Source organism: Lonchura striata, chromosome 4 (genome assembly GCF_046129695.1).
Source record: "Lonchura striata isolate bLonStr1 chromosome 4, bLonStr1.mat, whole genome shotgun sequence".
Lineage (NCBI taxonomy): Eukaryota > Metazoa > Chordata > Aves > Passeriformes > Estrildidae > Lonchura > Lonchura striata.
In genome coordinates, this window is record NC_134606.1 from 23,183,307 (window position 1) to 23,190,542 (window position 7,236).

The following is a 7,236-nucleotide window of genomic DNA, read 5'->3' on the forward strand; positions in this document are numbered from 1 at the left end:
CCATAACAGACAGGTCACAATTTAACTTTTAGTTTACAGATGAAAAAAGTCTCATGAGTCTTGCCTGGCAAAAAATTGCAACTTCCCAACCACACCCCATGAAGAATAGCTAGCTTTAGTGCAGCTGATCTTTGCAATAGGCAACAACCAATGCTGGTGGAGTTGTCTTCATGAAACTGCACAGAAGAGACTGGAGGAATATCACTACATTGCTTATTAAATACATGAGGGATATGGCTTTGAGATAAGAGCATAAATAGCATACACATATATATATACAAATAGCAAATACACAAATGAGTTTAAGAAAGATCCAAGCCAGAAGGGGTTGGTTAACTGGGTTAAAAAAGTAAGTCCTGACTGGGATCTGGGACAAACTACTTAGGGATGCTATTGAACAATCCAGAATTATCCAGGCATTCAGCAAGCATAGAATCTTAGATGCGTGCAGGGTTGTGATCTGGTATGGTGCCTATGACAGAATAATCAAAACAATGGGAAAACTGAAAGCTGAGGCAGGGTGGCATGAAAAAAAACTGCCTTTAACTTCACAAAATCACTCTGCTGAGCTGCATGTACCATGAGGAATATGAGAAGCTATAGGAAGGATTGCAAGGCACGATGAGCGAAATATAGAAGCATCAATGAATCATGTAATTACATAACGCAATTGGGGTCTGCAAGCACCAAGAGAAGACACCTGGCATGGGAAGAGGAGAAGGCAAAAGCCTGGGAGCTCAAAGGTGCTCTTCAGAAGAGCAGTCAACAAAGCTGCAGCAGGAGATGGGCCGAGTCAGCATGAATGTGAATGGAAATTACATTCATTTCTGTACAGTAAGGTGCGTAAGCAACTGTAGTGCTAAAGTAACCCCTAAAAAAAATCCCTGGGCTGCGGAAAAAAAGTTATAACAGGGCCTCTGAAGACTTGCAAGTGCGTAAGAAAATAGGGAAATAAAAGTCTTTGCATGGACCAGGTGGCTCTAGAGCTGTTAGTGTTCTGTGGTGTGGTGATTTCTGGTGGGAACTATAGACAGTAGGTTCTGAAGCACAGGCCTGTGCTGGTGTTGCCCTGGCATGCACAAGTTACAGAGAAATGAGCCACCCTTTCTGTGAGGCCCAATGGGAAGGAGGTGATGAATCAGCCATTTTGCTGGGAAGGTCTCCCAGATGCAGCAGCCTGAGAAAGCCAAGCTACAACCAGAACAAAATAGAGGAGTTGTGTCAATATCCAGGGTGGGAGCAATGGGTCCACAAGGCCCTGTGGACATTCCAGGGGCTGTGGCAGGACCATGTCTGACAGCAAGACTGAGTCTAACACATACCATTTCCTGGCTTGGCTTGGCTGAGGTGGAGGGGGTAGAATATAGGCCTTGGGGGGACATCTATAGCCCATGCAGGCAGAGGTGCCTGAGCTAAAGCCACTAGTCCCTGAAGCAGGAAGCTTGTGCCCCTGTTGATACAGCACTAAGACATGGGTTCACCTCAGTAATATGTCCCACTCTGACCTATATTTAACAGGGTGCAATGGGCTTTAGGACTGGGCTGAAAGACACTGAGTGTGGCTGGAGCACCAAAATTTTCAAGAGAAGCTTGCCAGAATAATACAGTAATCACAATGAGAGGTGCAAAAAAAGAATGTAAGTAAAATACTTACAAGTTCACTGTGTGCCTCCAGTGTGTGCAGAGCTTTACATGACAGCAAGCAGCTGTGAGGAACTTTGCATCCCTGCAAGCATCTTTTGATTTGTGCTTCCATTGGGAAGTGAGTGAAGGAACTACAGCTGAATCAGGCAGTGACCGCAGTGGACTGAAGTCTGCTCATCCTTGACCTCACAGATATTGTGCAGGACAGAGGGAAAACAGGAGGCAGAATCAGAGGCCAGCAGGGTCAGACTCAAGTCTGCAAAAATAGGTTTTCTGTCACTATTTCTTATTCACTGGCCATGTAACTGAAGGGATCTGGTAACAGCTTCAAAACATCAGCTAGGTAGATAGGATTGTCACTTATGGAGGGTAGTGCAGGGACTCCATTTTTCTCCATGGATTGCGGATCAGGGCACAAGGCTGGTGCCAGACATATTTGTACACAGCTAAGAGGCAGGACATATGTAAGGTACAGTTACATGTGCCTCATCACACCAACTGGAGGTGCAAAGCAGTCTGTAGTGCCATGCCTGTAGTACCATGGTCCCATTGATCATGCTAAATGCTCAGAGAGAAAAGCTCCCTTGTGAATTCCTCTGCATTCTGCTACTGAAGGTTGTTTGGGATGAGACGTACAGGATTGAGCCACATTCTGCACATATGGTGACCACATTCTTGGGCTTGAACCTATATTAGCAATGTCAAAAGAGCAATATGCCTTTCTTCTTGCTCCCTGTCTGCCCAGTTTAGCACAGCAGATTCCCACCTATTTCAGTCCAGAGGCCTCCACTACTGATCTTCCAACATGTGCAGTACAACCCTCGCAAAAATCTTTTCCCTTCACAGGCTGAATGCATGTGTAAAACAGATCACTAAAAGGCAGGCCTGCATCTTGTGCCTCCAGTGTGCTCCAGGTCAATGAGAAAGCTCCCTCTTGATGTAGCAAATATTGATCAAATTGCAAAACCAATTAATTCTGTCAGAGGTTCTGCTTGGACACAGCAAGGCAACTCCCTTAAGAGAAATATAAACTCAGGCATTTCTACTGTGCAAAGAGGGTGAGGGTCACAGAATGAAAAATATCATCAAGCTGAAGGATAGAGATGATGCCGTCTGCAAAAGCTGACACAAGCTAGATTTTGTGATCACTGCTCCATGCCCTTCGTAGGAAAGAGCAGATGCTGCTGGTGGTGTAATGAGAATTCAGTCATGTACCTGTGCTTTAGGGAGCTCAAGTCTGAGTAATCCCTGGATGATCCAACAATGCACAGATTTAGCATCAATGGCCACAAAATTAAGCCCAGAGTAAAAGGCACAAACAGGAATAATCTTTTCTTCTTTCACTGAAGTGTCCAGCAGTTTGACACTTGCTGTGTCCAAGCAGCAGTTTGTTTAGTAAACTGTTTTTGCTGGACCACAAACCTGCACTGAGTTTAAAATTCATGGACAGCTTGCACTTATTGCAAGGAATAATTTACAATTTTGAGGTGTAAATGGTGTAGTTAAGGGGAACTCTAGTTCAAGCGTATGTAAAATAAGCTTACTGGGATATTCTGCACACCTGCAGATGAGAACATCTGAAGAGCACTTTGGTTCATAGCTGTGCCAAGACCACTTTATCAAAAACTAATGAAGAAACATAACAGCAGCAGAGGTGGAGGCTCTACCAACGAGAAGAATGTAAGGATGTGGTTTGCTCTCAAGAAGGTCTTCAAAGAAGGTAGGAGGGGGAAAGAGAGGAGAGAGGTGGGCTGCTGTAAGCAGAATGGTAGGACCTAGAGAGTAGAAAAAGGAAATAGCTGAGGCTGTAAGAAGTGAAAAAAGTTGATGAGAATTGAAGAAAGCTGAGAAGAGACCATGTTGCTGAAGGAATCTTTTCATCAGCCCTGCACTCCTGTTTTCAAAAGCTGTTCATGATGTGGTTTGCAGCACAAAAATGTATTTGAACAGTTTATTCTGATGTTCCTATGAGGAGAAGACCAATGTGATACCCCAACTAGGTATTCCTTGGGAAAATAAAGAAGCCAACATGAGGAATGACCTGCATTTGCTGGTCAATTTGAATGACTCTTCAGTGAGGTCAGTCTGCCATGCAGGAGAGTGCAGAAGGACATCTAGGGCTACCCCTAACTCAGCACTCTCAGGCAGAGTTAAAGGCAAAGTTTAATATGCACCCTTAAGAATGAAAATTTGCTTTGTACATGCACTGCAGCAGGCTGAGACACTCATGCATGGCCCTATGCTCACCTCCCCACTGGCTCCTCTTCCAGACTTTGTCCAGGCCTCAGGGCATGTGTCCTTGGCTCTGGGGACTGTGGCATGGGGAAGGCACCCCTTGGCCTGTGCAGCTTGCCCAGGGCCAGGAGCTTGGACCCACAAGAGGAAGCCTGAGTTTAGGAGCAGGTGAAGTGGCTGCTTCAGTGGTGCTGGGTCAGGGGTGCTGTGAAGAGAGGACAGAACACCTCTGAGTGCCCTGGGGTGTAGAACGGCACCAAAACTATGACAGCCAGTGACACCAGGTGGTAACAAGCAGGGTGCAGTGGAATTGCTGATATTTTCCTTGGTGCTTTGGAGCCTCCATATTTAATACAAACACTATAGAACTGGTAGGGAAACCCAAGGCTTAGTTGCCTTGTGTTGCTAAAGAAAAGGTTTCCAAGATACAGCCTCACTCAAAGCAAGTTTTGCATCTTAGAAGCTTTTCACCCTGCTGGGACTGGAGCTATAGATTTGCTGCCCAGGTTTGCTGAGAAGCAGCCTGACAAGCATGCAAAAGTCTCATTTGCCAGTTGAGTGATGGGAGTAAAAATCACCTTGTGCCTAAGATAAAGGGACACAGACAGCAAGCCTTCAGAGCATGTGCTGAGGGACAGCATTCTCCTATGAAGTCCTGCAGATGTTAGAGGGACCAAGTGGCTTCTGGTGGCACAGGGTCCCCTTGGAATATGAGCTCTACATACCAATGGGTTTTTGCAGAGTTTGCTTTTGGCACAACATCACTCTGAGCATAGCTTAGGGCAGAGCTGCTTGCCCAACAGGTGGTATTACAATGTGTTTCAGATCCACGTGTCCATCTGTGTAACACTGCAGAAGTATTGTTGGGAAAGGAGCATTTGCAGAGCTGAAATAGCAGAGTTGAAGGTTAGTAATCAACAGCTGTTGGGAATGTGGCCATGGGCTGTACTTTATCCTCTGCTTGCAGAAGTGTTCTCATGGGCTCCATCAGCACCAGCTGTTTGCAGATGTGCAGCAGTGTGGGCAGGAGTCTGCTTCTGCCTCCCACCCACTCTCCCAAAAAGCAAACCCAGAAGCATAGCAGACATAAATAGGTACTTCTGACATGTGATTCCCATGTCTGTTCCAGACATTGGTAACGTGAATCATACCCCAGAAAAATGTGTTGCTCAGTCTCAACTGTAAAAGGAGTCTAAACAACTTCTCAGCTATAGGTGTTCATACTGTGACATCTGAAGGTGGGGAGATTCATTCCACTGTATCTACAGACACTGTCACAGACCAAAGCACAGCTTCTGCGACCTTCCCTGCCTTTTCTGACATTGGTCTGGTGAGTCCTGAAACAGCTACTGCTGCTGTGGTGTCTCTATGTCACAGCAGAATGGGTGAAGCTGTGTTTCCCAAGGATCTGTGTCTCAAAGGTGGATGAGTCCAACTCAGATGACAGCTTTTTCACATTTCCATGACATTTTTAACACCTGAGTATCTCTGAATTTCATTGAAATTTGCCAACTCATGAACAGATTATTGCAGAGAAAGCAAGCAGAAAGCAACCACATCAGCTTTGTTTTCTTAGGAATTGAGTGGAGTAGAGTGATCACCTTATTTTTGTGCTTAGTCTGATCCCTAGGGAAAAATCTTTCCAAACACCATATTCCACAACATAATACACGTTTGAGACACTGCTATTGAAACTGTGAGCACACATATACACCTTATTTTGTATTATAATGCCATCAAGAGGGATGAGGCACTTGTCACAGCTATTGTTTATCTTCCTGAAGTTAATTGCACTTTAAAGTTTCTTTTTTCCCCACCAGAAGCAGAACTATTAACTGCCAGGAATGACTGTGCAAGAAAGCAACATAAAGGTATGATCATATATATTTGATGTAGGATCAAATAAAAGAGAGGAATTAGAGACAAAGATAAATATATGGGCCTAAGTCTTTGGAGTTCAACTTCTGCATCAAGATAGGGATATTCTGCCCTGTAGATTTGAGGCATTTAATCTCACAGCAGCCACTTCAGAGCTTTCCTGTTGTGTGAGGCATAAAGTCAGTTGTGATGACTTGACATCAGATTTAGGATTTATTGAGCAGGGACATAGATGGGGTGTGTAAGGCATGTGCAGTGTGAAGGCACAGCCTGACGCTAATACAATGGGTGAGCCCTCCCTCTTTAGCTATCTTCCCTCATAAAAGAGTCCCTGTTAACTTTGCAGCTGGAATTACGTCCAGAGAGAAACCCAGAGTACATTTTAACACTGAATTAACAGTGAAATTTCTCGGCTCTTGGATTTTTAGCAGAGGTGTTATAAGTCTAACCATTTAAATGAATAATTGTTCACCAGTTACTCATTAAGGTTAAGACTTTAAAACGTTTCACAACGTGGTGCACAGTGTTTGGGCAATCACCCACTTGTCCCTCTGTCCTGAAGGGAATGGAAATTATTAAACTCAGCACAGCTGCAGCATGGAGAGAGGTTCTGGTTCATCTACTCTGCAAACAACTGCATGAGATTGCAGTTTTACTTTTTGATGTGGTCAGAAGAGTACAGAAGAGTATGCCAGCTGCATTATCAAGATGAAATACTATTCCTTTTACCTGGCTAAGCACTTGGTTATTTTACTTGAGGTTCTGGGGGAGGAGAGCTGAAACTGCTGCAGTGGGTGTAATACCCACAGTTCAAGCAATAATTTAGTCCATAGTACCTTTATGGAGGAGCTGAGGTCTTGCCCTGGTGTTCTTATCCCCTTCAAGGGGAAGAAAAGGTCCACATACATAAGAAACTGCAGTGAAATAGGGAGGGCTCTGCTGCCTGTGTGCCAATGTTTGCTATGTAAAATCTTTGGAGAGATAAGGGTGTGCTCTTGTTCTTTTATCAGAAGGCTGTAATGAAAGAAAGGGCAGCTCTCAGATGCAGAGTCCCTCCTTTGATAGCAGATGAACTTCACTCTCCCTTACTGCATACATCTGTAGATCATTGTGCTGACCTCCTGCTAGGATGTGGGAATGGTTTTTATTATAAGTATGTCTAGTATGCACTTATAAATTATATTTATTTTGGCAACTTTCTTATCTATACCAAAAGTTACTAAGAGCAGTCACAGACTCTGGCTACTGAACACCTTCCCTGTTCTATGGTCTCCATCATATCCTCCTAGTACAAATAGTATTCTCTCCCTTTAACATTCACTAGTCCTTACAAACTTCTCCTGGAGTCTTTCCTGGATGATGATTTCAGAGCAAGAAGTATTTAACTGAAAAGTTTATCACTGGCATTCTCAGCATTTTTCAACCTTCCTTCAGAGATAAATGCCATTGGAAAAGGGGAGATGACTCTGGGTTCAAAGT